This window comes from Triturus cristatus, chromosome 10 (genome assembly GCF_964204655.1).
Source record: "Triturus cristatus chromosome 10, aTriCri1.1, whole genome shotgun sequence".
NCBI classification, from domain to species: domain Eukaryota; kingdom Metazoa; phylum Chordata; class Amphibia; order Caudata; family Salamandridae; genus Triturus; species Triturus cristatus.
Window position 1 is genome coordinate 846,418,551 of NC_140593.1, and position 21,475 is coordinate 846,440,025.

The 21,475-nt window shown below is 50.3% G+C and overlaps 24 non-coding genes across 24 annotated transcripts; all 24 read left to right on the forward strand.

Moving 5' to 3' along the window:
* Positions 1-328: 328 nt before the first annotated feature.
* Positions 329-400, forward strand: TRNAP-AGG (transfer RNA proline (anticodon AGG)). Its single transcript has one exon. It is a non-coding gene; the product is annotated as a tRNA-Pro (tRNA).
* Positions 401-786: 386 nt separating this feature from the next.
* On the forward strand, positions 787-859 carry TRNAV-AAC (transfer RNA valine (anticodon AAC)). The gene has a single exon. It is a non-coding gene; the product is annotated as a tRNA-Val (tRNA).
* Positions 860-1,148: 289 nt separating this feature from the next.
* On the forward strand, positions 1,149-1,260 carry TRNAL-CAA (transfer RNA leucine (anticodon CAA)). The gene is made up of 2 exons: positions 1,149-1,186; positions 1,215-1,260. It is a non-coding gene; the product is annotated as a tRNA-Leu (tRNA).
* Positions 1,261-2,643: 1,383 nt separating this feature from the next.
* On the forward strand, positions 2,644-2,716 carry TRNAV-UAC (transfer RNA valine (anticodon UAC)). The gene has a single exon. It is a non-coding gene; the product is annotated as a tRNA-Val (tRNA).
* Positions 2,717-3,603: 887 nt separating this feature from the next.
* On the forward strand, positions 3,604-3,676 carry TRNAV-AAC (transfer RNA valine (anticodon AAC)). Its single transcript has one exon. It is a non-coding gene; the product is annotated as a tRNA-Val (tRNA).
* A 289-nt stretch (positions 3,677-3,965) lies between these two features.
* On the forward strand, positions 3,966-4,077 carry TRNAL-CAA (transfer RNA leucine (anticodon CAA)). Its single transcript has 2 exons — positions 3,966-4,003; positions 4,032-4,077. It is a non-coding gene; the product is annotated as a tRNA-Leu (tRNA).
* Positions 4,078-5,003: 926 nt separating this feature from the next.
* On the forward strand, positions 5,004-5,075 carry TRNAP-CGG (transfer RNA proline (anticodon CGG)). The gene has a single exon. It is a non-coding gene; the product is annotated as a tRNA-Pro (tRNA).
* Positions 5,076-5,460: 385 nt separating this feature from the next.
* Positions 5,461-5,533, forward strand: TRNAV-UAC (transfer RNA valine (anticodon UAC)). The gene has a single exon. It is a non-coding gene; the product is annotated as a tRNA-Val (tRNA).
* An 887-nt stretch (positions 5,534-6,420) lies between these two features.
* On the forward strand, positions 6,421-6,493 carry TRNAV-AAC (transfer RNA valine (anticodon AAC)). The gene has a single exon. It is a non-coding gene; the product is annotated as a tRNA-Val (tRNA).
* Positions 6,494-6,782: 289 nt separating this feature from the next.
* TRNAL-CAA (transfer RNA leucine (anticodon CAA)) lies at positions 6,783-6,894 on the forward strand. The gene is made up of 2 exons: positions 6,783-6,820; positions 6,849-6,894. It is a non-coding gene; the product is annotated as a tRNA-Leu (tRNA).
* Positions 6,895-7,820: 926 nt separating this feature from the next.
* TRNAP-CGG (transfer RNA proline (anticodon CGG)) lies at positions 7,821-7,892 on the forward strand. Its single transcript has one exon. It is a non-coding gene; the product is annotated as a tRNA-Pro (tRNA).
* Positions 7,893-8,277: 385 nt separating this feature from the next.
* On the forward strand, positions 8,278-8,350 carry TRNAV-UAC (transfer RNA valine (anticodon UAC)). The gene has a single exon. It is a non-coding gene; the product is annotated as a tRNA-Val (tRNA).
* Positions 8,351-9,237: 887 nt separating this feature from the next.
* TRNAV-AAC (transfer RNA valine (anticodon AAC)) lies at positions 9,238-9,310 on the forward strand. The gene has a single exon. It is a non-coding gene; the product is annotated as a tRNA-Val (tRNA).
* Positions 9,311-9,599: 289 nt separating this feature from the next.
* On the forward strand, positions 9,600-9,711 carry TRNAL-CAA (transfer RNA leucine (anticodon CAA)). The gene is made up of 2 exons: positions 9,600-9,637; positions 9,666-9,711. It is a non-coding gene; the product is annotated as a tRNA-Leu (tRNA).
* Positions 9,712-16,629: 6,918 nt separating this feature from the next.
* On the forward strand, positions 16,630-16,701 carry TRNAP-CGG (transfer RNA proline (anticodon CGG)). The gene has a single exon. It is a non-coding gene; the product is annotated as a tRNA-Pro (tRNA).
* Positions 16,702-17,086: 385 nt separating this feature from the next.
* On the forward strand, positions 17,087-17,159 carry TRNAV-UAC (transfer RNA valine (anticodon UAC)). The gene has a single exon. It is a non-coding gene; the product is annotated as a tRNA-Val (tRNA).
* Positions 17,160-17,588: 429 nt separating this feature from the next.
* TRNAP-AGG (transfer RNA proline (anticodon AGG)) lies at positions 17,589-17,660 on the forward strand. The gene has a single exon. It is a non-coding gene; the product is annotated as a tRNA-Pro (tRNA).
* A 386-nt stretch (positions 17,661-18,046) lies between these two features.
* On the forward strand, positions 18,047-18,119 carry TRNAV-AAC (transfer RNA valine (anticodon AAC)). Its single transcript has one exon. It is a non-coding gene; the product is annotated as a tRNA-Val (tRNA).
* Positions 18,120-18,408: 289 nt separating this feature from the next.
* On the forward strand, positions 18,409-18,520 carry TRNAL-CAA (transfer RNA leucine (anticodon CAA)). Its single transcript has 2 exons — positions 18,409-18,446; positions 18,475-18,520. It is a non-coding gene; the product is annotated as a tRNA-Leu (tRNA).
* Positions 18,521-19,436: 916 nt separating this feature from the next.
* Positions 19,437-19,508, forward strand: TRNAP-CGG (transfer RNA proline (anticodon CGG)). Its single transcript has one exon. It is a non-coding gene; the product is annotated as a tRNA-Pro (tRNA).
* Positions 19,509-19,893: 385 nt separating this feature from the next.
* Positions 19,894-19,966, forward strand: TRNAV-UAC (transfer RNA valine (anticodon UAC)). Its single transcript has one exon. It is a non-coding gene; the product is annotated as a tRNA-Val (tRNA).
* Positions 19,967-20,395: 429 nt separating this feature from the next.
* TRNAP-AGG (transfer RNA proline (anticodon AGG)) lies at positions 20,396-20,467 on the forward strand. The gene has a single exon. It is a non-coding gene; the product is annotated as a tRNA-Pro (tRNA).
* A 386-nt stretch (positions 20,468-20,853) lies between these two features.
* Positions 20,854-20,926, forward strand: TRNAV-AAC (transfer RNA valine (anticodon AAC)). Its single transcript has one exon. It is a non-coding gene; the product is annotated as a tRNA-Val (tRNA).
* Positions 20,927-21,214: 288 nt separating this feature from the next.
* TRNAL-CAA (transfer RNA leucine (anticodon CAA)) lies at positions 21,215-21,326 on the forward strand. The gene is made up of 2 exons: positions 21,215-21,252; positions 21,281-21,326. It is a non-coding gene; the product is annotated as a tRNA-Leu (tRNA).
* The last annotated feature ends 149 nt before the right edge of the window (positions 21,327-21,475 follow it).

The following is a 21,475-nucleotide window of genomic DNA, read 5'->3' on the forward strand; positions in this document are numbered from 1 at the left end:
CAGTGACAGCTCAAAAAGAGAAGTGACGATAGTTTGCGCCATTCGTTTGCACGTCCTTTTGTACTGAAGGGTGGGCCTACTTGATGAAAGCAAGGCATGAGAGCAGAAATTGTTTTATTGTCCTCACCGAGAGCATACACCTAGAGCAAACAAAATGTCTGAAGGATGGAGGTATTTTCATTTCTTGTTCGATGACGGCCATGGAAAAGACAGCAACCATATTGCAGAAGAGAGCAGCATGTGCAGTTGCTTGCTTTGGGTGAATCATTCACCAACTCGCTGCCAATAACCCCCGGAGCCGGTGCAAAAGGTGACTCTTGTGTGCCTCGGCTCGTTGGTCTAGGGGTATGATTCTCGCTTAGGGTGCGAGAGGTCCCGGGTTCAAATCCCGGACGAGCCCTTTTTTAGAGGTAAACATACGAATCCTACTCAAAACTGACAATGCCTGACTATTTCTCATTACACTCGGCGCATTGTTGCACAAATTATTTTGAACCTCAGAAGAAAAACGGATATCCATGCTTTTTCTGCCTTCATGCTTAGTCTGTGTGTGTCCCAGGTGATGCTTTCCCAAGCTGTACTTGCTGGCATTTAGGCATCAGATATTTGTCTGTCGATGCCTGCATAAGTAAATTTTTAATACGTCTAATTGCAAGCATGTTGGCTGATATCTCTGCAGTTTTCACACTTGCTCCTCGCTTTCTGAGTGGCTGCTGATACAGCAGAATAGAAGTAGAGAGAATCCTTGAGAGGAACCTTGCTCTAACAGTAAAACACAGCAAGTTAGTTTCTGTAGTGTAGTGGTCATCACGTTCGCCTAACACGCGAAAGGTCCCCGGTTCGAGACCGGGCAGAAACACTGTGCATGAGCTGCTTTTATGTGCACCCTCTAAAACCTTATTATCTCAATGCAAGCTTAAGAAGAGGCGGTCCATGAACCCAGCGAGCTGTGGGAAACTTCCTTTACTTTTCCAAGACGAAACAAAGTAATCCGCATCCATCAGTGGTCGCTCTTGTGCCTAGCTTTTTATTTTATCATGCCATCGTGTATTGTGGGGCCTTTACACCTGTGACATTGCTGCGAACGCTGTAAGTGCAAACATTGGCAAGTGCAGACAGAAGAGTCAGACCTGTACATAGCCAGGGCTGTCAGGATGGCCGAGTGGTCTAAGGCGCCAGACTCAAGAGAGCTTGATCTTCAGTGCAACTGAGACTTCTGGTCTCCTCATGGAGGCGTGGGTTCAAATCCCACTTCTGACAGGTCTCTTTTACACCCTTAAATCGTCCTGTTTTTTGCAGTGCATTCCCCACACACCACAATCTTTGCATGGACCTGTAACATATGACGAGAAATCCACCAACGATCAGGCTGGGCCCTCAATCACAATTCCATGTATTCCTGGAAGGGACACCTCAGGCACACCTTCCGTTAAATTTGCACTCCATCACACTAACTGCTGTGCTGGTTTCTCATTAAGCAGTTGATCCCATCTTTGTTGTGAGGCTCTCCTGCCACCTTTTGGGCGGAGAAGGCACTGTCCCTGCAACAACACAGGCAGACATGTTCAACAGGGCTTCCTGGTTATGTGGGAGGAGCAGATTGTCATTGGTCCCCCCTTGCGAATTTTAATTTACATAAGGAAGACAGAGAGGTAGCTGGGAGTAGGCAGTACACACGGACATTGAACTCTATCTTGTGATTTGCAGCCAATTCTAGATTGAGGCAGGAGGAAAGGAGGTGACTTGCCCAACAATGGCCATTCTGGGAATTCAGCCACCCTGGGTCTCCCAGGTGAGTGTTTCAGTCCTGCGAGCCACTCATATAAATCTCGCCTGATCGAGCCTGATCGAGCGTGTTTGAATCCAAGAATCAAACACCTCTTTCTTAGGAGTAAGAATTGGCAGGCCCTCCCTTGCTTCTGGGGTGGAAGTTAATGGGGCAAGGGTCCAGGACTTGCAGAGAAGTACAAGTGCCAGAAAGTGCCTGCAGTTCTCATCAGTGCCTTTTTTCTGCTCACTGGCAGCTAGGATATCGGCTGATCCCTTCCTTGCAAGAGTGAAAAAAGCAACACCTTGAGAGAAAACATGACTTTGTGTGGCTCACATAGAGAGAGAGCAGCCAAATAGCACTGCTTTGTTTCTGAAAGACGCATCAGAAATTGTTCAAATTGCTGACAGGGGAATCAGGCTCATTGGTCTAGGGGTATGATTCTCGCTTCGGGTGCGAGAGGTCCCGGGTTCAAATCCCGGACGAGCCCATGTTGTGGAATTATTTTTAGGCTGCTTATTATGTAGGACCATTTCTTCTTTTCAATGCTATAAGACGCCGTGTATGGTGAAAAAGTTCCTTTCCCTGCACGCTGTTTCCCAGTTTTGGCGTATGGAATTTCAGTGCCGGACTTCTTTGCAACTGCTTTTCTGGGGTGGACCATCAGTGTAGGAACATTAAATTCAAAGTGTTTTTCTAGCGTGATTTCAGGTATGGTTTTAAAATCGCCTTTTGGAATAAAAGTGGTCCTCGTTCCTTTCTTCCAAAGAAAGAGATCGGGTAAGGAGGGTCCAACGTTGAGCTTCATGGACATTGGCCCTTGGTCTGTGCTTTCCAGCCCACTACATGCCAAGAAGATTGCTGCAAGAGTATCTGTTTCTGTGGTGTAGTGGTTATCACGTTCGCTTTACATGCGAAAGGTCCCTGGTTCGAGACCGGGCAGAAACAGCAGCTTATTGTTTGCATTTACTCTCTCAACTTATAGGAAAGCTGAGATAATGGAAGCTGTCTATCCCTCACCAGCGTGACGTACTGTGCTCCAGGGGCATCAGTGACAGCTCAAAAAGAGAAGTGACGATAGTTTGCGCCATTCGTTTGCACGTCCTTTTGTACTGAAGGGTGGGCCTACTTGATGAAAGCAAGGCATGAGAGCAGAAATTGTTTTATTGTCCTCACCGAGAGCATACACCTAGAGCAAACAAAATGTCTGAAGGATGGAGGTATTTTCATTTCTTGTTCGATGACGGCCATGGAAAAGACAGCAACCATATTGCAGAAGAGAGCAGCATGTGCAGTTGCTTGCTTTGGGTGAATCATTCACCAACTCGCTGCCAATAACCCCCGGAGCCGGTGCAAAAGGTGACTCTTGTGTGCCTCGGCTCGTTGGCCTAGGGGTATGATTCTCGCTTAGGGTGCGAGAGGTCCCGGGTTCAAATCCCGGACGAGCCCTTTTTTAGAGGTAAACATACGAATCCTACTCAAAACTGACAATGCCTGACTATTTCTCATTACACTCGGCGTATTGTTGCACAAATTATTTTGAACCTCAGAAGAAAAACGGATATCCATGCTTTTTCTGCCTTCATGCTTAGTCTGTGTGTGTCCCAGGTGATGCTTTCCCAAGCTGTACTTGCTGGCATTTAGGCATCAGATATTTGTCTGTCGATGCCTGCATAAGTAAATTTTTAATACGTCTAATTGCAAGCATGTTGGCTGATATCTCTGCAGTTTTCACACTTGCTCCTCGCTTTCTGAGTGGCTGCTGATACAGCAGAATAGAAGTAGAGAGAATCCTTGAGAGGAACCTTGCTCTAACAGTAAAACACAGCAAGTTAGTTTCTGTAGTGTAGTGGTCATCACGTTCGCCTAACACGCGAAAGGTCCCCGGTTCGAGACCGGGCAGAAACACTGTGCATGAGCTGCTTTTATGTGCACCCTCTAAAACCTTATTATCTCAATGCAAGCTTAAGAAGAGGCGGTCCATGAACCCAGCGAGCTGTGGGAAACTTCCTTTACTTTTCCAAGACGAAACAAAGTAATCCGCATCCATCAGTGGTCGCTCTTGTGCCTAGCTTTTTTTTTTATCATGCCATCGTGTATTGTGGGGCCTTTACACCTGTGACATTGCTGCGAACGCTGTAAGTGCAAACATTGGCAAGTGCAGACAGAAGAGTCAGACCTGTACATAGCCAGGGCTGTCAGGATGGCCGAGTGGTCTAAGGCGCCAGACTCAAGAGAGCTTGATCTTCAGTGCAACTGAGACTTCTGGTCTCCTCATGGAGGCGTGGGTTCAAATCCCACTTCTGACAGGTCTCTTTTACACCCTTAAATCGTCCTGTTTTTTGCAGTGCATTCCCCACACACCACAATCTTTGCACGGACCTGTAACATATGACGAGAAATCCACCAACGATCAGGCTGGGCCCTCAATCACAATTCCATGTATTCCTGGAAGGGACACCTCAGGCACACCTTCCGTTAAATTTGCACTCCATCACACTAACTGCTGTGCTGGTTTCTCACTAAGCAGTTGATCCCATCTTTGTTGTGAGGCTCTCCTGCCACCTTTTGGGCGGAGAAGGCACTGTCCCTGCAACAACACAGGCAGACATGTTCAACAGGGCTTCCTGGTTATGTGGGAGGAGCAGATTGTCATTGGTCCCCCCTTGCGAATTTTAATTTACATAAGGAAGACAGAGAGGTAGCTGGGAGTAGGCAGTACACACGGACATTGAACTCTATCTTGTGATTTGCAGCCAATTCTAGATTGAGGCAGGAGGAAAGGAGGTGACTTGCCCAACAATGGCCATTCTGGGAATTCAGCCACCCTGGGTCTCCCAGGTGAGTGTTTCAGTCCTGCGAGCCACTCATATAAATCTCGCCTGATCGAGCCTGATCGAGCGTGTTTGAATCCTAGAATCAAACACCTCTTTCTTAGGAGCAAGAATTGGCAGGCCCTCCCTTGCTTCTGGGGTGGAAGTTAATGGGGCAAGGGTCCAGGACTTTCAGAGAAGTACAAGTGCCAGAAAGTGCCTGCAGTTCTCATCAGTGCCTTTTTTCTGCTCACTGGCAGCTAGGATATCAGCTGATCCCTTCCTTGCAAGAGTGAAAAAAACAACACCTTGAGAGAAAACATGACTTTGTGTGGCTCACATAGAGAGAGAGCAGCCAAATAGCACTGCTTTGTTTCTGAAAGACGCATCAGAAATTGTTCAAATTGCTGACAGGGGAATCAGGCTCGTTGGTCTAGGGGTATGATTCTCGCTTCGGGTGCGAGAGGTCCCGGGTTCAAATCCCGGACGAGCCCATGTTGTGGAATTATTTTTAGGCTGCTTATTATGTAGGACCATTTCTTCTTTTCAATGCTATAAGACGCCGTGTATGGTGAAAAAGTTCCTTTCCCTGCACGCTGTTTCCCAGTTTTGGCTTATAGAATTTCAGTGCCGGACTTCTTTGCAACTGCTTTTCTGGGGTGGACCATCAGTGTAGGAACATTAAATTCAAAGTGTTTTTCTAGCGTGATTTCAGGTATGGTTTTAAAATCGCCTTTTGGAATAAAAGTGGTCCTCGTTCCTTTCTTCCAAAGAAAGAGATCGGGTAAGGAGGGTCCAACGTTGAGCTTCATGGACATTGGCCCTTGGTCTGTGCTTTCCAGCCCACTACATGCCAAGAAGATTGCTTCAAGAGTATCTGTTTCTGTGGTGTAGTGGTTATCACGTTCGCTTTACACGCGAAAGGTCCCTGGTTCGAGACCGGGCAGAAACAGCAGCTTATTGTTTGCATTTACTCTCTCAACTTATAGGAAAGCTGAGATAATGGAAGCTGTCTATCCCTCACCAGCGTGACGTACTGTGCTCCAGGGGCATCAGTGACAGCTCAAAAAGAGAAGTGACGATAGTTTGCGCCATTCGTTTGCACGTCCTTTTGTACTGAAGGGTGGGCCTACTAGATGAAAGCAAGGCATGAGAGCAGAAATTGTTTTATTGTCCTCACCGAGAGCATACACCTAGAGCAAACAAAATGTCTGAAGGATGGAGGTATTTTCATTTCTTGTTCGATGACGGCCATGGAAAAGACAGCAACCATATTGCAGAAGAGAGCAGCATGTGCAGTTGCTTGCTTTGGGTGAATCATTCACCAACTCGCTGCCAATAACCCCCGGAGCCGGTGCAAAAGGTGACTCTTGTGTGCCTCAGCTCGTTGGTCTAGGGGTATGATTCTCGCTTAGGGTGCGAGAGGTCCCGGGTTCAAATCCTGGACGAGCCCTTTTTTAGAGGTAAACATACGAATCCTACTCAAAACTGACAATGCCTGACTATTTCTCATTACACTCGGCGCATTGTTGCACAAATTATTTTGAATCTCAGAAGAAAAACGGATATCCATGCTTTTTCTGCCTTCATGCTTAGTCTGTGTGTGTCCCAGGTGATGCTTTCCCAAGCTGTACTTGCTGGCATTTAGGCATCAGATATTTGTCTGTCGATGCCTGCATAAGTAAATTTTTAATACGTCTAATTGCAAGCATGTTGGCTGATATCTCTGCAGTTTTCACACTTGCTCCTCGCTTTCTGAGTGGCTGCTGATACAGCAGAATAGAAGTAGAGAGAATCCTTGAGAGGAACCTTGCTCTAACAGTAAAACACAGCAAGTTAGTTTCTGTAGTGTAGTGGTCATCACGTTCGCCTAACACGCGAAAGGTCCCCGGTTCGAGACCGGGCAGAAACACTGTGCATGAGCTGCTTTTATGTGCACCCTCTAAAACCTTATTATCTCAATGCAAGCTTAAGAAGAGGCGGTCCATGAACCCAGCGAGCTGTGGGAAACTTCCTTTACTTTTCCAAGACGAAACAAAGTAATCCGCATCCATCAGTGGTCGCTCTTGTGCCTAGCTTTTTTTTTTATCATGCCATCGTGTATTGTGGGGCCTTTACACCTGTGACATTGCTGCGAACGCTGTAAGTGCAAACATTGGCAAGTGCAGACAGAAGAGTCAGACCTGTACATAGCCAGGGCTGTCAGGATGGCCGAGTGGTCTAAGGCGCCAGACTCAAGAGAGCTTGATCTTCAGTGCAACTGAGACTTCTGGTCTCCTCATGGAGGCGTGGGTTCAAATCCCACTTCTGACAGGTCTCTTTTACACCCTTAAATCGTCCTGTTTTTTGCAGTGCATTCCCCACACACCACAATCTTTGCACGGACCTGTAACATATGACGAGAAATCCACCAACGATCAGGCTGGGCCCTCAATCACAATTCCATGTATTCCTGGAAGGGACACCTCAGGCACACCTTCCGTTAAATTTGCACTCCATCACACTAACTGCTGTGCTGGTTTCTCACTAAGCAGTTGATCCCATCTTTGTTGTGAGGCTCTCCTGCCACCTTTTGGGCGGAGAAGGCACTGTCCCTGCAACAACACAGGCAGACATGTTCAACAGGGCTTCCTGGTTATGTGGGAGGAGCAGATTGTCATTGGTCCCCCCTTGCGAATTTTAATTTACATAAGGAAGACAGAGAGGTAGCTGGGAGTAGGCAGTACACACGGACATTGAACTCTATCTTGTGATTTGCAGCCAATTCTAGATTGAGGCAGGAGGAAAGGAGGTGACTTGCCCAACAATGGCCATTCTGGGAATTCAGCCACCCTGGGTCTCCCAGGTGAGTGTTTCAGTCCTGCGAGCCACTCATATAAATCTCGCCTGATCGAGCCTGATCGAGCGTGTTTGAATCCTAGAATCAAACACCTCTTTCTTAGGAGCAAGAATTGGCAGGCCCTCCCTTGCTTCTGGGGTGGAAGTTAATGGGGCAAGGGTCCAGGACTTTCAGAGAAGTACAAGTGCCAGAAAGTGCCTGCAGTTCTCATCAGTGCCTTTTTTCTGCTCACTGGCAGCTAGGATATCAGCTGATCCCTTCCTTGCAAGAGTGAAAAAAACAACACCTTGAGAGAAAACATGACTTTGTGTGGCTCACATAGAGAGAGAGCAGCCAAATAGCACTGCTTTGTTTCTGAAAGACGCATCAGAAATTGTTCAAATTGCTGACAGGGGAATCAGGCTCGTTGGTCTAGGGGTATGATTCTCGCTTCGGGTGCGAGAGGTCCCGGGTTCAAATCCCGGACGAGCCCATGTTGTGGAATTATTTTTAGGCTGCTTATTATGTAGGACCATTTCTTCTTTTCAATGCTATAAGACGCCGTGTATGGTGAAAAAGTTCCTTTCCCTGCACGCTGTTTCCCAGTTTTGGCTTATAGAATTTCAGTGCCGGACTTCTTTGCAACTGCTTTTCTGGGGTGGACCATCAGTGTAGGAACATTAAATTCAAAGTGTTTTTCTAGCGTGATTTCAGGTATGGTTTTAAAATCGCCTTTTGGAATAAAAGTGGTCCTCGTTCCTTTCTTCCAAAGAAAGAGATCGGGTAAGGAGGGTCCAACGTTGAGCTTCATGGACATTGGCCCTTGGTCTGTGCTTTCCAGCCCACTACATGCCAAGAAGATTGCTTCAAGAGTATCTGTTTCTGTGGTGTAGTGGTTATCACGTTCGCTTTACACGCGAAAGGTCCCTGGTTCGAGACCGGGCAGAAACAGCAGCTTATTGTTTGCATTTACTCTCTCAACTTATAGGAAAGCTGAGATAATGGAAGCTGTCTATCCCTCACCAGCGTGACGTACTGTGCTCCAGGGGCATCAGTGACAGCTCAAAAAGAGAAGTGACGATAGTTTGCGCCATTCGTTTGCACGTCCTTTTGTACTGAAGGGTGGGCCTACTAGATGAAAGCAAGGCATGAGAGCAGAAATTGTTTTATTGTCCTCACCGAGAGCATACACCTAGAGCAAACAAAATGTCTGAAGGATGGAGGTATTTTCATTTCTTGTTCGATGACGGCCATGGAAAAGACAGCAACCATATTGCAGAAGAGAGCAGCATGTGCAGTTGCTTGCTTTGGGTGAATCATTCACCAACTCGCTGCCAATAACCCCCGGAGCCGGTGCAAAAGGTGACTCTTGTGTGCCTCAGCTCGTTGGTCTAGGGGTATGATTCTCGCTTAGGGTGCGAGAGGTCCCGGGTTCAAATCCTGGACGAGCCCTTTTTTAGAGGTAAACATACGAATCCTACTCAAAACTGACAATGCCTGACTATTTCTCATTACACTCGGCGCATTGTTGCACAAATTATTTTGAATCTCAGAAGAAAAACGGATATCCATGCTTTTTCTGCCTTCATGCTTAGTCTGTGTGTGTCCCAGGTGATGCTTTCCCAAGCTGTACTTGCTGGCATTTAGGCATCAGATATTTGTCTGTCGATGCCTGCATAAGTAAATTTTTAATACGTCTAATTGCAAGCATGTTGGCTGATATCTCTGCAGTTTTCACACTTGCTCCTCGCTTTCTGAGTGGCTGCTGATACAGCAGAATAGAAGTAGAGAGAATCCTTGAGAGGAACCTTGCTCTAACAGTAAAACACAGCAAGTTAGTTTCTGTAGTGTAGTGGTCATCACGTTCGCCTAACACGCGAAAGGTCCCCGGTTCGAGACCGGGCAGAAACACTGTGCATGAGCTGCTTTTATGTGCACCCTCTAAAACCTTATTATCTCAATGCAAGCTTAAGAAGAGGCGGTCCATGAACCCAGCGAGCTGTGGGAAACTTCCTTTACTTTTCCAAGACGAAACAAAGTAATCCGCATCCATCAGTGGTCGCTCTTGTGCCTAGCTTTTTTTTTTATCATGCCATCGTGTATTGTGGGGCCTTTACACCTGTGACATTGCTGCGAACGCTGTAAGTGCAAACATTGGCAAGTGCAGACAGAAGAGTCAGACCTGTACATAGCCAGGGCTGTCAGGATGGCCGAGTGGTCTAAGGCGCCAGACTCAAGAGAGCTTGATCTTCAGTGCAACTGAGACTTCTGGTCTCCTCATGGAGGCGTGGGTTCAAATCCCACTTCTGACAGGTCTCTTTTACACCCTTAAATCGTCCTGTTTTTTGCAGTGCATTCCCCACACACCACAATCTTTGCACGGACCTGTAACATATGACGAGAAATCCACCAACGATCAGGCTGGGCCCTCAATCACAATTCCATGTATTCCTGGAAGGGACACCTCAGGCACACCTTCCGTTAAATTTGCACTCCATCACACTAACTGCTGTGCTGGTTTCTCATTAAGCAGTTGATCCCATCTTTGTTGTGAGGCTCTCCTGCCACCTTTTGGGCGGAGAAGGCACTGTCCCTGCAACAACACAGGCAGACATGTTCAACAGGGCTTCCTGGTTATGTGGGAGGAGCAGATTGTCATTGGTCCCCCCTTGCGAAATTTTTTTTTTTTTTTTTTTTTTTTTTTTGAAACCGTTTATTACATTTTAAAAAGGTTACAAGTATGGGCCTACAACCATCCGGCCGGCCGCTAGGGTGGCAGAAGCATATGACATACAGACAGTAAGAGTCTCTTGGCGGTGCAGATCGGTAAATCAGGAGATATCAATAGCGCAGGCCACATAACTCCAAGCCCACAATACGGTTTCCTTTTTTCAAAACAAAACAACACAAAAAACCACACCCGCAAGGCAACCCGCCATCCAAAGTGACGGCACGTGCTCCTTAAGTGGGGGATCCCAACCAGCAGCCAAACTCTGAAGAGGGGAATGGGAATAGATCAGGGACTGGGGAACCACATGCCCGTGGCTGAGGGAGGGGGTCGGCTAGGGGGACGGAGCTGGTGAGGCGGCCGGCAGCAGTGGCGGCCCACAAATACCCCCGCGATAGGCGTTCCAGGGGCCCCAGATTTTCACCCACGCCCCAGGCTTACCCCTCGCCACATACACTACCTTTTCACGAAACATACACCAATCCATGTGTTCTTTCCAGGCTAACACCGCTGGGGGCCTCTGGGATCCCCACAATTGAGCAATGTCACGCTTAGCTATCATATATCCCAGAGTCACCCACCGCGTCTGCGGGACCGAATAGTCATTTGGTTCCCACACATTCAGCAAGCATCTCCTCGCTTCAGGCAACAGCGCAACACGCGTCACCACACGCAGGACCTCATGCACACCACGCCAGAATCGCTCCACCTGTGGGCATTCCCACAGAATATGCATGAAAGTTGCCAAGGCACCACAGCCACGCTTACACAATCCGTCACCAACAAAGCCCATACGTAGAAGCCTTGGCCCCGTCACGTAAACCCGGTGGAGGATCTTAAGCTGGACGAAGCGAAGGCGAGCCGGGATGGCCACCTCCTTCGGAGAGGCCACCGCGGAAATCCAGTCCTCGTCGTCCAGTTCCAGCCCGTCGGCAACCCAGGCCTCGCGGAGACTAGTCAGCAGGCACGATCTGTCGTTGATCAGTTTTTTATATATAAGGGAGATCGTGCTGTCTGGGACATGGCCATCCAGCACTCTGTCCTCCAGGGGGGAAGACTCCGGAATGGACGCGACATCAGGGAAGACGGAGCCCAGCGCGTGGCGGACTTGTAAGTACCGAAAGTACTCACTGCCTTGCAGCTGAAATTCCGTCTGCAGCGTCTCAAAAGTTTTGAATCCACCCCTCGTCCAGAGGTCTCCCACTGTGCTGATTCCGATCGTGTCCCACTTCTCGAAGCCCTTCGATGTCCACAGGGAGCCCAACCTCTCAGACGCATATAGCGGTGTCGCCCGGGTCAAACGGTCCTTCCACCCCATAGCTGCATTAGCCGCGTGCCAGACACGCACCATGACACGCGTCGGTCCCGTCAGACGGGAGTCGGGCGCGCCAGAGTAGAGCGCTCGATTGTAGTCGCCACCGGGCAGGAGCATCTTGTCCATTTCAAATGCCGGGTTCAGGGCGGGCCCGTAAAGGCCATGATTAATCGCAGCTAGCTGGGAGGCCCAGTAATACCGTTTAATGTCCGGGAGGGCAACTCCCCCATCGTACCACGGGAGCGTCAATTTCGCCAGAGCAATACGCGGCTTCCCGTCCCAGAACAGGCGCCGCTGCAGGCTCTCCACCTCACGGAAGTAGCGCGCCGGAACCAAGTCCATAGTGTTCTGAAGCGCATACAGAAAGCGCGGCAAGGACATCATCTTAAACAAGGCCGCTCGGCCAAGCGGCGAAAGCGGAAGACGCCGCCAACGCGCAACGTCCTCCCGCAAGCGCTGGAGGGGGGTAGCAAGTTCCGCTCGTAGCGGGCCTCCGGGTCTAGAGTAATATATATACCCAGGTACCGGAACCCCTGGGAGGCAATCTGGATCGGGCAGTCCCGTGGTAGGGCCGGAGCCTCCCCGGAAAGCACATACGCGCAGGATTTCGCCCAGTTGATAACAAGGCCTGAGTTACGACCGAAGGAGCGCAGAACATCAACCAGGACAATCAGCGAGTTACGCGGGGAGGCGAGATACAAAAGGATATCATCGGCGTAGAGGGACACGCGGTCCTCATGCTCGGGGGTCCAGCGGAGACCACGGATAGAGGGGTGCCACCGCAGCCACTCCGCCAAGGGCTCCAAGGCCAATGCAAACAAGAGCGGTGACAAGGGGCAACCCTGACGCGTGCCCCGCCCCAGCGCGAAGGGGGCCGAGACTCGCCCATTCACCACCACCTGCGCCAATGGGCCCGAATACAACAATTTGACCCAGCTAATGAATCCCGGTCCAAATCCAAATTTCGCCAGCATCGCCCAGATGTATGGCCATTCAAGCGTGTCAAACGCCATAGTGGCGTCTAAGGACGCCAAGATGGCCGGCTCCCGCACAAACGGGACACGCGCGAGCACCCCGTGCAAGCGTCGCAGATTAAGAGCCGTGTTACGATGGGGTATAAAGCCAGATTGGTCTTGGTGGACCAAATCGCCCACCACGCCAACTAGCCAATTGGCCAGTACCTTGGCGAGGATTTTGGGCTCCGCGTTCAAGAGCGAGATAGGCCTATAGGATGTAACCCGCTCACAGGGTCTCCCCTCCTTGTGGATCACCACGATTGTGGCCAGACGCTGGTCCGGCGGGAGGGAACCCTGCGAGTGGGCCGCCAGGAACATCGCGCGCAGGTGGGGCGCCAGTACATCCGGTCGCAGCTTGTAAAGCTCGATGGGGATACCATTGGGGCCCATGGCCTTGCCGGATGCGACCGAGCGAATAGCCAGGGCAATTTCGTCCGAGGTGGGAGGAGCGTCCAGCAAATCCCTGTCCTCCACCGTAAGGGAGGGCAGCGCGATATCCCGAAGCAGGGCATGGGAATCTTCCTCAGAGCAGGGAGAGACCGGGGAGTACACCTCGCGGAAGTAATCCGCGAAGCAGGAGACAATGGCTTCCGGCTCGGTGACAGGCACACCATCCATCCCCTCAATCAAAGGAACCACACGACTCGCTCTCTCCCTCTTGTCCAACCACGCAATCAATTTACCAGCCTTATCACCCACATCATACAGTCGCCCCTGTTGCTCTCTACTGAGGCCCCTGGCCGCCTCCGTGACGAGGGCCCCATAGGCCGCCTGCTTGAGGTGCAGAACATGCAACTTGGCGTCAGTGACCCCGCTCCCCAGGTCCCCCTCTAGTTCCACAATTTCGGCCTCCACCCGGGTTACCTCCTCCCGCTCGCGCCTCAGGGCATGGGAGATAAAGGAGAGGGCCTCCCCTCTGAGAACTACCTTAAAAGCCTCCCACAGGGAGATGGCCGAAGGGACAGACCCCACATTCTCATCAAAGTATCGCTGTAAGGATTTGATCAAGTCGGCACGAATAGTGGGGTCACGCAAGTACCAAGCATTGATTGGAGCCACCCTGCCCTCCCCCCTAGGGAAGACATCGAAATGTAACAGCAATGGGGAGTGATCTGAAATGCCCCGCGCCAGATGGCACACCTCTCCCACCCTCCCAGCATAGGCCGCCGGGACAAGGATGTAATCAAGCCGCGAGAGGCTACCATGGGCACCCGAGTGGAAGGTGTATTGCCGCTGTGCGGGATGCTTTAGTCGCCAGCAATCCACCAGGCCCAGTGTATCTAAAAGGCCGGACAGCCAAGCCTGTGCCCGGGGGAGGTCCCTAGGGGGATGGCGATCCATAGACCCAGAAACTACCGCATTGAAGTCCCCCCCAACCACCAGCAGGCCACCCGGGAGGTCCAGGAGGAGGCGCCCCAAATCCGCAAATGTAGTAGATTGTAACCCAGGCGGGACGTACACTGATATAAAAACAAACACTCTACCCTCCATTCTACCCACCAGAACAGTGTAGCGTCCCCTCTCATCATGGCGCACCTCATCAATCTCCAACGGGAGCGAGTTCTTAATCATGATACCCACCCCCCGCGAGCCCGAGGTGAAGCCCGAGTGGGCCACCAATCGATAGCCTCGCCGATTCATGGCATGAAAGGAGTTACCTATAAGGTGTGTCTCCTGCAGGAAGATAACATCTGGTGAGATACGTTTCAGGTACTGCAGGACCACACCACGCTTAATCCTGTCCCCCAGGCCGTTAACATTCCATGACAACACAGTCAAATCCCTACCCCCCATCATACGTAGAAGCAATCAGTCGTCCCCCACAGAGCATCTCGAGAGCAACAATACAGTAAAGGGCTTGCCTTGCGGTGCAAACAAACAACACATCCCCCCCACCCCCCCATCCCAACAGAACTCCCCCCTCCCTGCACCCCTGCATGAGCCCAGACAGCCCCCCCAAAGTGCAGTGTGCCTGTCGCCCCATAGGTGAAAAACTAACTAGTCCCCCAGAGGAGGAGGGAAGCCCCCAACAGACCCCACACGACCTCCATAGGAGGGGAACATAAACGATCCGTAAATGGTAAAGGAATGTTGTCCAGAGCCAGGCCTATTCGTAACCCCTCAGTTCTGATCCGGCGGGCCCTCCCCGCCAACCGCACCCCCCCACCCCCTCGGCCCCGATCTCCAGGCAGAGTGTCCAACCAGTCCCCAGCCGCCTCGGGTCGGTCAAAAAAGTGCGTGCGCCCATCCACCTCCACCCTTAGCTTAGCTGGAAAAAGCATTGAGTACTTAAGGTTCAGGTCCCGTAGGCGACGTTTAACTCCGAGAAAACTCAATCTCTGTTTTTGGACCACCGGAGTAAAGTCTGGGTAGAAATGCACATCCATGTTATCAAGCTTGACCGGTCCCTGTTGCCTGGAGGTCTGCAGGATAGCGTCTCTGTCCCGAAAATTAAAAATCCGGGCAATGAGAGGCCGCGGCGGGGCACCGGCCTTAGGTCTGCCCCCAGGGACCCGGTGAGCACGTTCCACCGCAAAAAGCTTACTCAGCCCCCGGGGCTGGAGATGGGTAAGGATCAATTCTTCCACAAAGAGATCTGCCGCCTCCGCCTCTCGTCCCTCCGGCACCCCCACAATGCGAACGTTATTCCTCCGGGCCCGACCCTCGGAGTCCTCCAGTCGCCGGTCCATCAGGGCGCTCGCCTGGCCAAGCCGGCGCACCTCCTTTTGGAGGGCCACCACGTCCGTCGTGAGGCTCGTTGTGGTGTGGGCCAGGGAATCGACCCGGTCGTTGGTTTTGGACAAGTCAGCCCTCACAAGGCTAACATCCACCAGGACGAGTCTATCTTTTGCGCTAGGGTGTCGAAGCGCTGGTCCACCGAGGCCTTCATCTCTGCGATGGCGCCCATGACGTCCCGGAGGGTCAGATCCACCGGTTGAGCAGATGCCTCCGTCGGGCCCGCCGGGGATGTGCGCGATGTCTCCGGAGATCCCTTCTGGAGGGTGTAGCGGTCCATACTGTTGGATTGAGGCGCCGGGCCGCGGCGGGTCGTCTTCACCTTCGCCCGGTCGCCATCTTGTTTGGTGGACATGCCTGCTCTCCCACCGTCGTGCCAATCTCCTCGAAAGGGCTGATAAACCAGTTCACGGGTTCCGGGGGGGGGAGGGCGACCACTGGGCCGCAGGACGACTCACGGCCGGCGGGCCAGCCGGGCACCTGGACAAGGCCACACCACCGCACCCCGCTCCGCAACCCTACCTCGCTTGAGGGCAAGGAGAGCGCAAAAGCGAAAGTGAAAGCACGGGGTACGCGAGTCGCCCAGCCCTGCCCGCCGCTGTTGTTCGCTTTGTCCCCGGATCGCCCCACTACTCCAATCCGGGGGGCCAGCGCGGAGAAGGCCGCAACCTTCAATCGGTGCTCCCACCGGTGTCCGGGGTCCGATTCGAAAACGAAAAACGGATGGCGCCTCAGCTCGGGTTCACCGATGCAGTCCCCTCAACAAAGACAGGATATAGGCAGGATTAATTCAGGAGGTCGTGGTGGTCCTCGGGAGCCTCGCACCTACGCGGCCATCTTGGTTGCGCGCTAGGCTCCTCCCCCCCTTGCGAATTTTAATTTACATAAGGAAGACAGAGAGGTAGCTGGGAGTAGGCAGTACACACGGACATTGAACTCTATCTTGTGATTTGCAGCCAATTCTAGATTGAGGCAGGAGGAAAGGAGGTGACTTGCCCAACAATGGCCATTCTGGGAATTCAGCCACCCTGGGTCTCCCAGGTGAGTGTTTCAGTCCTGCGAGCCACTCATATAAATCTCGCTTGATTGAGCCTGATCGAGCGTGTTTGAATCCAAGAATCAAACACCTCTTTCTTAGGAGCAAGAATTGGCAGGCCCTCCCTTGCTTCTGGGGTGGAAGTTAATGGGGCAAGGGTCCAGGACTTGCAGAGAAGTACAAGTGCCAGAAAGTGCCTGCAGTTCTCATCAGTGCCTTTTTTCTGCTCACTGGCAGCTAGGATATCGGCTGATCCCTTCCTTGCAAGAGTGAAAAAAACAACACCTTGAGAGAAAACATGACTTTGTGTGGCTCACATAGAGAGAGAGCAGCCAAATAGCACTGCTTTGTTTCTGAAAGACGCATCAGAAATTGTTCAAATTGCTGACAGGGGAATCAGGCTCGTTGGTCTAGGGGTATGATTCTCGCTTCGGGTGCGAGAGGTCCCGGGTTCAAATCCCGGACGAGCCCATGTTGGGGAATTATTTTTAGGCTGCTTATTATGTAGGACCATTTCTTCTTTTCAATGCTATAAGACGCCGTGTATGGTGAAAAAGTTCCTTTCCCTGCACGCTGTTTCCCAGTTTTGGCTTATAGAATTTCAGTGCCGGACTTCTTTGCAACTGCTTTTCTGGGGTGGACCATCAGTGTAGGAACATTAAATTCAAAGTGTTTTTCTAGCGTGATTTCAGGTATGGTTTTAAAATCGCCTTTTGGAATAAAAGTGGTCCTCGTTCCTTTCTTCCAAAGAAAGAGATCGGGTAAGGAGGGTCCAACGTTGAGCTTCATGGACATTGGCCCTTGGTCTGTGCTTTCCAGCCCACTACATGCCAAGAAGATTGCTGCAAGAGTATCTGTTTCTGTGGTGTAGTGGTTATCACGTTCGCTTTACACGCGAAAGGTCCCTGGTTCGAGACCGGGCAGAAACAGCAGCTTATTGTTTGCATTTACTCTCTCAACTTATAGGAAAGCTGAGATAATGGAAGCTGTCTATCCCTCACCAGCGTGACGTACTGTGCTCCAGGGTCATCAGTGACAGCTCAAAAAGAGAAGTGACGATAGTTTGCGCCATTCGTTTGCACGTCCTTTTGTACTGAAGGGTGGGCCTACTAGATGAAAGCAAGGCATGAGAGCAGAAATTGTTTTATTGTCCTCACCGAGAGCATACACCTAGAGCAAACAAAATGTCTGAAGGATGGAGGTATTTTCATTTCTTGTTCGATGACGGCCATGGAAAAGACAGCAACCATATTGCAGAAGAGAGCAGCATGTGCAGTTGCTTGCTTTGGGTGAATCATTCACCAACTCGCTGCCAATAACCCCCGGAGCCGGTGCAAAAGGTGACTCTTGTGTTCCTCGGCTCGTTGGTCTAGGGGTATGATTCTCGCTTAGGGTGCGAGAGGTCCTGGGTTCAAATCCCGGACGAGCCCTTTTTTAGAGGTAAACATACGAATCCTACTCAAAACTGACAATGCCTGACTATTTCTCATTACACTCGGCGCATTGTTGCACAAATTATTTTGAACCTCAGAAGAAAAACGGATATCCATGCTTTTTCTGCCTTCATGCTTAGTCTGTGTGTGTCCCAGGTGATGCTTTCCCAAGCTGTACTTGCTGGCATTTAGGCATCAGATATTTGTCTGTCGATGCCTGCATAAGTAAATTTTTAATACGTCTAATTGCAAGCATGTTGGCTGATATCTCTGCAGTTTTCACACTTGCTCCTCGATTTCTGAGTGGCTGCTGATACAGCAGAATAGAAGTAGAGAGAATCCTTGAGAGGAACCTTGCTCTAACAGTAAAACACAGCAAGTTAGTTTCTGTAGTGTAGTGGTCATCACGTTCGCCTAACACGCGAAAGGTCCCCGGTTCGAGACCGGGCAGAAACACTGTGCATGAGCTGCTTTTATGTGCTCCCTCTAAAACCTTATTATCTCAATGCAAGCTTAAGAAGAGGCGGTCCATGAACCCAGCGAGCTGTGGGAAACTTCCTTTACTTTTCCAAGACGAAACAAAGTAATCCGCATCCATCAGTGGTCGCTCTTGTGCCTAGCTTTTTTTTTTATCATGCCATCGTGTATTGTGGGGCCTTTACACCTGTCACATTGCTGCGAACGCTGTAAGTGCAAACATTGGCAAGTGCAGACAGAAGAGTCAGACCTGTACATAGCCAGGGCTGTCAGGATGGCCGAGTGGTCTAAGGCGCCAGACTCAAGAGAGCTTGATCTTCAGTGCAACTGAGACTTCTGGTCTCCTCATGGAGGCGTGGGTTCAAATCCCACTTCTGACAGGTCTCTTTTACACCCTTAAATCGTCCTGTTTTTTGCAGTGCATTCCCCACACACCACAATCTTTGCACGGACCTGTAACATATGACGAGAAATCCACCAACGATCAGGCTGGGCCCTCAATCACAATTCCATGTATTCCTGGAAGGGACACCTCAGGCACACCTTCCGTTAAATTTGCACTCCATCACACTAACTGCTGTGCTGGTTTCTCATTAAGCAGTTGATCCCATCTTTGTTGTGAGGCTCTCCTGCCACCTTTTGGGCGGAGAAGGCACTGTCCCTGCAACAACACAGGCAGACATGTTCAACAGGGCTTCCTGGTTATGTGGGAGGAGCAGATTGTCATTGGTCCCCCCTTGCGAATTTTAATTTACATAAGGAAGACAGAGAGGTAGCTGGGAGTAGGCAGTACACACGGACATTGAACTCTATCTTGTGATTTGCAGCCAATTCTAGATTGAGGCAGGAGGAAAGGAGGTGACTTGCCCAACAATGGCCATTCTGGGAATTCAGCCACCCTGGGTCTCCCAGGTGAGTGTTTCAGTCCTGCGAGCCACTCATATAAATCGAGCCTGATCGAGCGTGTTTGAATCCAAGAATCAAACACCTCTTTCTTAGGAGCAAGAATTGGCAGGCCCTCCCTTGCTTCTGGGGTGGAAGTTAATGGGGCAAGGGTCCAGGACTTGCAGAGAAGTACAAGTGCCAGAAAGTGCCTGCAGTTCTCATCAGTGCCTTTTTTCTGCTCACTGGCAGCTAGGATATCGGCTGATCCCTTCCTTGCAAGAGTGAAAAAAGCAACACCTTGAGAGAAAACATGACTTTGTGTGGCTCACATAGAGAGAGAGCAGCCAAATAGCACTGCTTTGTTTCTGAAAGACGCATCAGAAATTGTTCAAATTGCTGACAGGGGAATCAGGCTCGTTGGTCTAGGGGTATGATTCTCGCTTCGGGTGCGAGAGGTCCCGGGTTCAAATCCCGGACGAGCCCATGTTGTGGAATTATTTTTAGGCTGCTTATTATGTAGGACCATTTCTTCTTTTCAATGCTATAAGACGCCGTGTATGGTGAAAAAGTTCCTTTCCCTGCACGCTGTTTCCCAGTTTTGGCGTATGGAATTTCAGTGCCGGACTTCTTTGCAACTGCTTTTCTGGGGTGGACCATCAGTGTAGGAACATTAAATTCAAAGTGTTTTTCTAGCGTGATTTCAGGTATGGTTTTAAAATCGCCTTTTGGAATAAAAGTGGTCCTCGTTCCTTTCTTCCAAAGAAAGAGATCGGGTAAGGAGGGTCCAACGTTGAGCTTCATGGACATTGGCCCTTGGTCTGTGCTTTCCAGCCCACTACATGCCAAGAAGATTGCTGCAAGAGTATCTGTTTCTGTGGTGTAGTGGTTATCACGTTCGCTTTACACGCGAAAGGTCCCTGGTTCGAGACCGGGCAGAAACAGCAGCTTATTGTTTGCATTTACTCTCTCAACTTATAGGAAAGCTGAGATAATGGAAGCTGTCTATCCCTCACCAGCGTGACGTACTGTGCTCCAGGGGCATCAGTGACAGCTCAAAAAGAGAAGTGACGATAGTTTGCGCCATTCGTTTGCACGTCCTTTTGTACTGAAGGGTGGGCCTACTTGATGAAAGCAAGGCATGAGAGCAGAAATTGTTTTATTGTCCTCACCGAGAGCATACACCTAGAGCAAACAAAATGTCTGAAGGATGGAGGTATTTTCATTTCTTGTTCGATGACGGCCATGGAAAAGACAGCAACCATATTGCAGAAGAGAGCAGCATGTGCAGTTGCTTGCTTTGGGTGAATCATTCACCAACTCGCTGCCAATAACCCCCGGAGCCGGTGCAAAAGGTGACTCTTGTGTGCCTCGGCTCGTTGGTCTAGGGGTATGATTCTCGCTTAGGGTGCGAGAGGTCCCGGGTTCAAATCCCGGACGAGCCCTTTTTTAGAGGTAAACATACAAATCCTACTCAAAACTGACAATGCCTGACTATTTCTCATTACACTCGGCGCATTGTTGCACAAATTATTTTGAACCTCAGAAGAAAAACGGATATCCATGCTTTTTCTGCCTTCATGCTTAGTCTGTGTGTCCCCCAGGTGATGCTTTCCCAAGCTGTACTTGCTGGCATTTAGGCATCAGATATTTGTCTGTCGATGCCTGCATAAGTAAATTTTTAATACGTCTAATTGCAAGCATGTTGGCTGATATCTCTGCAGTTTTCACACTTGCTCCTCGCTTTCTGAGTGGCTGCTGATACAGCAGAATAGAAGTAGAGAGAATCCTTGAGAGGAACCTTGCTCTAACAGTAAAACACAGCAAGTTAGTTTCTGTGGTGTAGTGGTCATCACGTTCGTCTAACACGCGAAAGGTCCCCGGTTCGAGACCGGGCAGAAACACTGTGCATGAGCTGCTTTTATGTGCACCCTCTAAAACCTTATTATCTCAATGCAAGCTTAAGAAGAGGCGGTCCATGAACCCAGCGAGCTGTGGGAAACTTCTTTTACTTTTCCAAGACGAAACAAAGTAATCCGCATCCATCAGTGGTCGCTCTTGTGCCTAGCTTTTTTTTTATCATGCCATCGTGTATTGTGGGGCCTTTACACCTGTGACATTGCTGCGAACGCTGTAAGTGCAAACATTGGCAAGTGCAGACAGAAGAGTCAGACCTGTACATAGCCAGGGCTGTCAGGATGGCCGAGTGGTCTAAGGCGCCAGACTCAAGAGAGCTTGATCTTCAGTGCAACTGAGACTTCTGGTCTCCTCATGGAGGCGTGGGTTCAAATCCCACTTCTGACAGGTCTCTTTTACACCCTTAAATCGTCCTGTTTTTTGCAGTGCATTCCCCACACACCACAATCTTTGCACGGACCTGTAACATATGACGAGAAATCCACCAACGATCAGGCTGGGCCCTCAATCACAATTCCATGTATTCCTGGAAGGGA